This window comes from Coregonus lavaretus (assembly GCF_964263955.1).
Source record: "Coregonus lavaretus genome assembly, chromosome: 6".
Taxonomy (NCBI): Eukaryota; Metazoa; Chordata; class Actinopteri; order Salmoniformes; family Salmonidae; genus Coregonus; species Coregonus lavaretus.
In genome coordinates, this window is record NC_139993.1 from 27,368,139 (window position 1) to 27,377,563 (window position 9,425).

The window sequence follows — 9,425 nt, forward strand, 5'->3', positions numbered from 1 at the left end:
AAACAGCTATATGTGGGTCTTTGACAGCTAATTTTTCTTAATCTTTTCTGAAAGATGGTGCATGTCGGTTACACCAGTCGCTGTCCAAGCGGTGCTGTCTGCTGTGCCGCCTTCAGGGTGGAAGAGTAAGCAGGGGTAGCAAAAAACTGCATTAGCTACATCGCAGCCTGCTAGCCAGGTTTTCCGTTCATACCAATTTTTGGAAAATCCTCGGGTGTAGGACTTCCCCCCTTTAGTAGACACCTGTTGAATTATTAAATTTGGTCTGGGGGGTCCTAATTGTTTCGTTGCCAATTTATCTTCATTTGTTCGCCGACAAAAAGGAACTTCTTTCAAAGACACAATCGAGTTGGACTGAAGCCTAGCCATTTTGATAGTAGTAGTGAATTGAATGAGGCTGCTACCTGGTCTTTTCTTAGTTACGTTCATTCGTGGTTACGTTATGTATGACGAAAGCGCGTAAGTGCAAGCCCACAGACACCCATAGAGAATGTATTGAAAGCTTTGAAATGTGACAAAACTAGATTTTACATGGGAGTCTATGACAGACTTCTGGGCGATTTTCAACCTGACTGAAATCGCCCAAAAAACGGGCGGGGCCATTTGAAGCACGACTTTAGCCTGATTTGACATTTAGTGGCTGGCAGATCAGACGTGAACACTGATAACTGCTGTTGCCGTGATATAATTTTTTATAAATTTATAAAAAATAAATATTTTTTTTTATTTAATTTTTTTTTAAATAATTGATTAGAAAAAAAATCCCTTCCTTTTCCCGTTTGGCAGTGCGTCGCCCATATCGCCCTATTGAACAAGCCGTCCCTGGTTGGGAAAGCCAGCTCTATGCTATGGGGTCTTCACATGTTACATTTTCTGTCTTGTTTTGCCCCCGCTCACATACTGATGTACTACTAGATAACTAACTACCCGAAATTTTTCATTATTTTTTTCAGTTGCCAGATATGGTGAGGCAGAGCACGATGGTAGAGCTGCAAGCCTTCCAGCACGCTCCAGGTAACCCAAATTGCTGTCAGAAATAGCTAACTACAGTAACTAGCTTACTAACTTGTCATAACACACTTGTGACTTCCCTTAACCTTTTCTGTTGCCTCAGAGATAATAACAGTAGAGTCGAGTAGTACCAGACTGCCAGTTATTATGCTTATGTTGATGTTAAATCAGAAATGTAGCATCATTTTCCATGAGTAATACAAACAAGCCTATACTATCACAGGATGTAAAAGTGTGTTTGGGAATATCCAGGGTCAGATAAGGTCTTTCTCAACTGTTTGTCAGTGTTTCACGTTTGTGTTTGCCTATCAGTGGACCGTATTGGCAGGCAGCCACAGGGGAAGATAACCTTGTTTTAAACCAGAAGCTTGGTTGTAGTAATTATACTGTATTGCTGTTTTATCTAGAATATGCCATATCAGTAGATTAGTTAATTTATGTGGGTGTTGTTTTGGGGGGTTTAGACGTGCACTGGTACTTTTAAGTACAAAGGTGACACACTGTGCTCCTCCTTGTTCTTTCTCTCCCTCCACCGCCTGATCTCTCTGGCTCTGCTTTCTTGCTCTCCCTCCCACTCTCTCTTCCTCTCTCTCTTTTCCACTCTCAGTTACAGAGTAACACTCTGGCCTCTGATGCAGTAGGGGACAGCTGTGGGGGACAGCAGAATGGGGAGATCACTGCCACAAAGGAGTGCCAGCGCCTCTCACAAGGTCCTCCAGGTACTTCACCTCAGACCAGGCCACGTATCCACAAAACGTCTCAAAGTAGGAGTGCTGATCTTAGATCAGTTTTGCCTTTTAGATCGTAATTAATAAGATTATATGGACAGATCCTAGATCAGCACTCCTACTCTGAGATGCTTTGTGGATACGGGCCCAGCTTCACAACCAACTCACTGTCTGCTGGGTTATCACATTGGCACATAGTGCATAATTAGTCAGCATGCACATTGCCCACACTGTGCAATTTAAGCAATAATTGCTTTATTATCAAATTGGCACATAATAGTCTAACATGTTAGTCAGTATACACAATGATTTAAGCAATCATTTATTTGTTATCAAATTGGCTAATAGTACATCACCCTCACTTAGTCCATTAAAGGATCTATCGATGCGTTACGATTCAAGCAATCATTCACAACGTAAGAAAACAGTCTTTCCGTTGAGCAGCCAACCCCTGCGGTTGACCTGAATTAACAGTTGACTTGTTTATACAGAGGTGGAGGCCAGCCAGCCAGGAAGCAGTTCAGACTCAGCCAAACGACAGAAGAAGAAAAGGAGGACGAGCAACAGACAGCTTCACTGGAAACTTCAACGGTAATAACAATAAGGATTAATCAGACGGCTATGTCAAATATCATATCACTCATGTCATTCACAATCTAGTGTGAGAGTTCAGTGACCGGCCGGAGGAAGACGACACAACAGCACCCTCCTCAGGGGATAGGGACTCAGTGTAAAGCCAATTAGTACACAGCTGAGCCCACTAATTGCTTTGTGTCTCCCTCTATAAAGGTGTGCCAGGAGATGAGCTCGGGGCTGGGAGCATACACAGGGACCTGTGAGGACATCATACTCGCCTACCTCAGCGAAAGCTTCTTCTTCCGATGCATTTTGGCTCTCGGTTAAGCAAGGCAGGCTATAGGTAGAGAGAAGCGTTCCCCTTGAAAATGTTATGTGTAGATGATAGTCTAAAGACGGGTAAAGCATTTTGTTGTTTTGTTTTCCCTGTTTGGCCACGGCCTTTAGGTCAACTGCTTAGTTTATTTTTATTCATTTTTTTTCGCTGTTGTTTCAGCGGTGGACACTACCCTGTACTGGAATCATTTTGTCGGGTGAAAGAAAACACGTATATTGACAATACAAAAGCAAAGGAACAACAACCACTGCCTCCGGTCTGTTCATTTCATGCCTCCCGCCTGTGTTAGGGTGTTTCGGACAAGCTGGTCCGTGCACATTAGGTTTTAAGAAATGCACTGATACCATAAAAAACAGACACAGGCTTTTGTGCTCTTCTCTTTTCTCCAGACCTGTACAAACTGACAGATGAATTGCTGGGTTAGGGTGCATATGCAAGGGTGCATCAGTCTTCAGAATGGGAATGAATATGCTGTGAAGTTGAGTCAGAGAAGGGACTGTCAGTGTAACTTATAACACATTATAAGTGTATAATAAGGCATTATAAGTATACTTAATAGAAAATGTTTCAAAGGGACTTTTGATACATTTCATACACCATACCCAACAATTGGAGTAGATCACATCGTGAACGCAAAGCTTTTCTTGTCATCATAGTTAAAGTATGATTCTTCACTCACCGATACGCGTGTAATGTTTTGGGGGGCTCAGATCATTGAGAAGAACGTGGGGCACAGTTGCAGCCATTTCTTCTGTGAAGTGGAGACCCTTTACCAGTGCCAGGGGAACTGGTGTGCTCTTTCACTCTATAAAGGTCAAGTCCTGAAGGTTAAAGGATTCCAAAAATTGATTGTCACCCACGAATGTGTTCCTATTGACATTTTCAGGAACATTCTGGAGTTGATAGTTTTTTGAGGACGACTCCTGCTTCTACTTGGTGTTTGAGAAGTTGCGCGGAGGTATGCTTTTTCTGTGTTCTTGTTTTTACCATATCCCACCTTTTTGAGGGTGAAGCTGGGTTGTGTTCATTATCCACAATATAGAAGAAAACTAAATGAAATGTGGAGGTAGGACTGTACCTGAACTTGTCCAATAAAAACACATGTTTTTTGTTGCAAAACATATTGCTACATTCCGGCCTAATGAACATGACCCAGGGTACATTAAAAGATTAAGTGTTTCACTGAAAGCTCATCTCTCTCCTCTATTGTGCCCATACAGGCTCCATTCTGACTCACATTCAGAACCGTAAACACTTTGATGAGCTGGAGGCCAGCCGGGTGGTCAGGGACATCTCCAAAGCTCTCCACACCAAAGGTAGGACCCATGCCCTGCCCATGGGGCTGCCCCTGCTAGTGCCTGCATATAATTAGATTGACCTGCATACAACTAGAAAAGGAAACTTACTGAAGAAAAAGTGTGTGCTTGAAGTAGTGAAAGAAGTTGTAGTGGGGGTAAAAATATATTTGTGGTAGCTACTTTAGTAGTAATGGTAGTAACAATTAGTGTGACCTGTTTCTTCATGCACATGATCTGTTTCACAGGTATCGCCCACCGAGACCTAAAGCCAGAGAATATCCTTTGTGAATCCACGGATCAGGTAACCTTTTTACCCCCAATGTGCTACGAAACAACAACAAATCAAAGTAGATAATGATGTTGTGAATATTAACTTAAAAACCATACTGTTAATTGTGGGTATAGTGAATGCCTGTAAATGAATGCATGTACTATTTTTATCTCCCTCCCATTACAGGTGTCTCCAGTGAAGATGTTTGACTTGGGAAGCGGAGTGAAATTCAGCAGTGCCTGTACTCCCTTCACCACTCCAGAGCTCACCACGCTGGTAAATACCACAACCTTAGCCTGATCCTACCTCTAACCCTGTGTGTGTACGTGCCACTTTCGGGGCAATGTCCTCATGGTCCCTTAGTGTAGAGGTCTGTGCGGGACTGATTTATTCATCCCGCCCGCTGCAGCGGTTTTTCATACCGCACCCGCCATCTTTTTTTCTGACTCCCACCCGCTCCCACAAGAACTGGTCCCAAACCGGACCGCAGTCCTGCGAATGTTATTTTAGGCGTATGTGACACAGCTCGCTTGGCAGCCATGGTCCCAGCAATTTTGTGTCCTATAGGCAATATCAAAATGCGCAAAGATCCCCCAAGAAATAGGTGAAATTACCAGAGATTCTCACATGGCCAATTATATTAGGCTATCATTATTACTGGGCTATATCAGCCAATAGGCTAGACGTAGTTTGAAGGAGAGCCAGAGTTGGAGCGACAAATTGATTATCAGTCCAGAAAAAATGAAAAAGTGCAACCTTTTTCAATTATAATCAATGTTTTGTTTGCATTTCGACTCACGTTGGTTGAGCGCTCTCCACTTCTTTCCATTATCAATATTTATTTCCAGACACTAGTAAACTGTAGCCTAATCATATTTAAGTTAATTTCCTTGGAAAGGTAACTGCCACGTGATTCTCTGCCCATGCATTGAAATGAGACCACACATATACAGTTGAAGTCGGAAGTTTACATACACTTAGGTTGGAGTCATTAATTAGTTTTTCAACCACTCCACAAATTTCTTGTTAACAAACTATAGTTTTGGCAAGTCGGTTAGGAGATCTACTTTGTGCATGACACAAGTAATTTTTCCAACAATTGTTTACAGACAGATTATTTCACTTATAATTCACTGTATCACAATTCCAGTGGGTCAGCAGTTTACATACACTAAGTCGACTGTGCTTTTAAACAGCTTGGAAAATTCCAGAAAATGATGTCATAGCTTTATAAGCTTCTGATAGGCTAATTGACATCATTTGAGTCAATTGGAGGTGTACCTGTGGATGTATTTCAAGGCCTACCTTCACACTCCGTGCCTCTTTGCTTGACATCATGGGAAATAAAAATAAAATCAGCCAAGACCTCAGGAAAAAAATTGTAGACCTCCACAAGTCTTGTTCATCCTTGGGAGCAATTTCCAAATGCCTGAAGGTACCTCGTTCATCTGTACAAACAATAGTATGCACGTATAAACACGATGGGACCACGCAGCCATCATACCGCTCAGGAAGGGGACTCGTTCTGTCTCCTAGAGCTGAATGTACTTTGGTCCGAAAAGTGCAAATCAATCCCAGAACAACAGCAAAGGACCTTGTGAAGATGCTGGAGGAAACAGGTATAAAAGTATCTATATCCACAGTAAAAACGAGTCCTATATCGACGTAACCTGAAAGGCCGCTCAGCAAGGAAGAAGCCACTGCTCCAAAACCGGCATAAAAAAGCCAGACTACGGTTTGCAACTGCACATGGGGACAAAGATCGTACCTTTTGGAGAAATGTCCTCTGGTCTGATGACTTTTGGCCATAATGACCATTGTTATGTTTGGAGGAAAAAGGGGGGGCTTGCAAGCCGAATAACACCATCCCAACCGTGAAGCACGGGGTGGTAGCATCATGCTGCAGGAGGGACTGGTGCACTTCACAAAATAGATGGCATCATGAGGAAGGAAAATTATGTGGATATATTGAAGCAACATCTCAAGACATCAGTCAGGAAGTTAAAGCTTGGTCGCAAATGGATCTTCCAAATTGACAATGACCCCAAGCATACTTCCAAAGTTGTGGCAAAATGGCTTAAGGACAACAAAGTCAAGGTATTGGAGTGGCCATCACAAAGCCCCGACCTCAATCCTATAGAAAATGTGTGGGCAGAACTGAAAAAGCGTGTGCGAGCAAGGAGGCCTACAAACCTGACTCAGTTACACCAGCTCTGTCAGGAGGAATGGGCCAAAATTCACCCAACTTATTGTGGAAAGCTTGTGAAAGGCTACCCGAACCGTTTGACCCAAGTAAAAAAATGTAAAGGCAATGCTACCAAATACTAATTGAGTGTATGTAAACTTCTGATCCACTGGGAATGTGATGAAATAAATAAAAGCTTAAATAAATCATTCTCTCTACTATTATTCTGACATTTCACATTCTTAAAATAAAGTGGTGATCCTAACTGACCTAAGACAGGACATTTTTACTAGGATTAAATGTCAGGAATTGTGAAAAACTGAGTTTAATTGTATTTGGCTAAGGTGTATGTAAACTTCCGACTTCAACTGTAGCCTATAGGTGACCTTGATCTCGCACGCCCAACTAGGAGAGGAGAGTTATAGGCTACTGAACTTGACGCAGCGAATTATGACTGTGTGTGAATAGTGCGACAAAGAGGTGCTTTTAATACAATAGATTGGCTAACGCATACAAAACAGAATGACAACTGTTTCCAAGTAGCCTAATCCCAAAGTTGTTTGTCTGACCGCCTGTTCCCACCCGCAGCATGAAAAATGCCAACCGCGCCTCAATGATCTCTGTTGGGGCCCACAAGTCTGCGGGAATGCACATTTTTCACTTTTACTGTAAAGAGTGTTGTGATTTTAAATGCACTTGAAATAAAATTTGATTTGACTTATGCCCAAACGGTGTGTGGTTTTGTGTTCTCCTCGTCAGTATGGCTCGGCAGAGTACATGGCCCCAGAGGTGGTGGTGTTCACAGACGAGGCTTCGTTCTACGACAAGCGCTGTGACCTTTGGAGCCTGGGGGTCATCCTTTATATTCTGCTGAGCGGCAGCCCCCCCTTCACCGGCCACTGTGGGACCGACTGTGGCTGGGACCGAGGAGAGACCTGCCGCACCTGCCAGGTACACAAACATAGTGTACATGCACACACATCCCCACACACACCATCACCAGTCCTCATAACCCCAGTTCACCTTACACAGCACTACTACAGCACTATTTGTATTAAGCATTGTTGAGCATTTATAATGACTGAGTCATGTTATTATAGTAAAAAGTCAAATTATAAGTCTATGTTGTGTCGGACCCCTGCAGAATAACCTGTTTGAGAACATCCAGGATGGGTAGTTTGAGTTCCCAAAGAGGGACTGGGCCCATATCTCTGCCCAGGCCAAGGACCTCATCTCCAGGCTACTGGTACGGGACGCCACACTGCGCCTCAGTGCTGCCCAGGTTCTGCAGCACCCCTGGGTGCAGGGGGTGAGTGCCAAGGCCAAAACTTAATTGGTCCTCTGTATGGGTGTATGGCCATAACATACTGGATCTATTGTTCGGGTGGGTCTCAATACTCTTAATTGGCTTCCTTGCCTTGTCTCCTCTGTCATCTATTCTACACTAATCTGAGAAGGCTGAAAGCCACCTATAAGAAACCAGTGGGCTTCACCAGTCCATTTCCTCCAAACTGTACATCTGTGATGAAGGAAAGGATACGATTAAAATAAATGGACACTGTTATATTTAAACGTGATATTTATTTCCCCCAGAATGCACCAGAGAGAGGTCTCCCAACTCCACATTTCCTCCAAAGGTAATCCACTCAGCTCTCATTGGACAGAATGTATAGTACATAACAGCTCATTTCTCCTCAAATATGGCAGGCAGATGGCTAACAAAATCATACAGAGAGGGCTTAAAGGGACATTGCACTCCAAATTCAAAGTTTGTCCTAAGTTTTCAGCCCAAGGTAGCGTAATGTACTCGATTTGACAGTTTGATGTCAGAAAACATCTAACAAAATTAGATTTTGGAGTGCAATGTTTTAGAATTGGGTGTATGGCTCCTAGAGCTAAACGTGTGATCTATCATCGCTAATTTTATCAATCGCCGACTGATCGTCTGCTCGTTCCTTCTACAGGAACAGCAGCACCAAAGACTTAACCCAGTTTGCGGCCGATGCCATCGCCTTCAACCGCCAGCTGTCGCAGCATGACGAGGAGCAGGAGGAAGTCGTCACCACTCTCACACCTCTCCAATTCCTGGCTGGCTCGCCGACGGGCGCAATCCAACCTCGACACCTGACCAGAACCTGGTTTAACCCAAGGGAGACCCCGTTTGGTGCTGCTGCCATAGAAATAGAATGAATAGATCAGCCTTGGAACCTCTAATCCTGGCAATTTGACTGGTAATCTGATGGGTACACTCGCAAGGCTGCCTGGTATTGTGATGCAATAATTTCCATGGTAATGTACAATGTGTTTTTTTTTGTCAATTGAGTTGAATCAACAAATCACAGCACATATTGATGGGTACACTTCTTGCTTTTACTTCCTGCATTGCTCCTATGGGTACACTCGCATGGGTACACACCCATTATGCAATCATTGACTAGAATGGGGACGCCGGTTCTATTCATTCTATTTCTATGGCTGCTACTGCAGGCTGGGAGGTGTTTTCTTCTTAGCTCCATCCCACCTGGTTTATCCTTCAAATATCGTGGTGTGGTTCTAAGACCCTTACAGGTCAGATTCTCCCATTTTCCCTATCTGGTTCCCCTCAATTCCCTCCATCCTGGTGCTAGTCTCTCTTCCACGGCTCATCCTCTATACGTGGTGTTTACCATGGGTCCCCTACAGGACGGAGTCAACGCACACTATCTGAGAATGGACGATAGCTGACATTGTCAGCAGACTCCTGTGTAGCTTCACTGGTTGGTAGCCCCATTGTCCAAGCTCTCGTCATGGCCAGTCGTCTTCTTATCACCTAGAAACAGAGGCACAGGAGCACAAAGGGAAGTACTTTTATCTTCTACTAAACTAACACACGCTTAGTCCCGGCTTTGTATCAGTTGCTGAGTCTGGTTTCAGTGACTGGTTTGGGTTGAGGTTGGTTTCCTGCATTTGATAATAACCTCAACTGGTAGAGCACGGCGCTTGTAACGCCAGGGTAGTGGGTTCGATCCCCGGGACCACC

The 9,425-nt window shown here is 43.7% G+C and overlaps 1 pseudogene across 1 annotated transcript; it reads left to right on the plus strand.

The window, feature by feature from the left end:
• The first annotated feature begins 980 nt into the window (after window positions 1-980).
• On the plus strand, window positions 981-8,534 carry LOC311130996 (MAP kinase-interacting serine/threonine-protein kinase 1-like; annotated as a pseudogene). Its single transcript has 14 exons — window positions 981-1,014; window positions 1,115-1,125; window positions 1,619-1,730; window positions 2,231-2,330; window positions 3,042-3,125; window positions 3,363-3,442; window positions 3,539-3,610; window positions 3,873-3,968; window positions 4,196-4,251; window positions 4,408-4,497; window positions 7,166-7,357; window positions 7,551-7,715; window positions 8,000-8,043; window positions 8,371-8,534. The product of its transcript is annotated as an MAP kinase-interacting serine/threonine-protein kinase 1-like (transcript).
• Window positions 8,535-9,425: the final 891 nt, after the last annotated feature.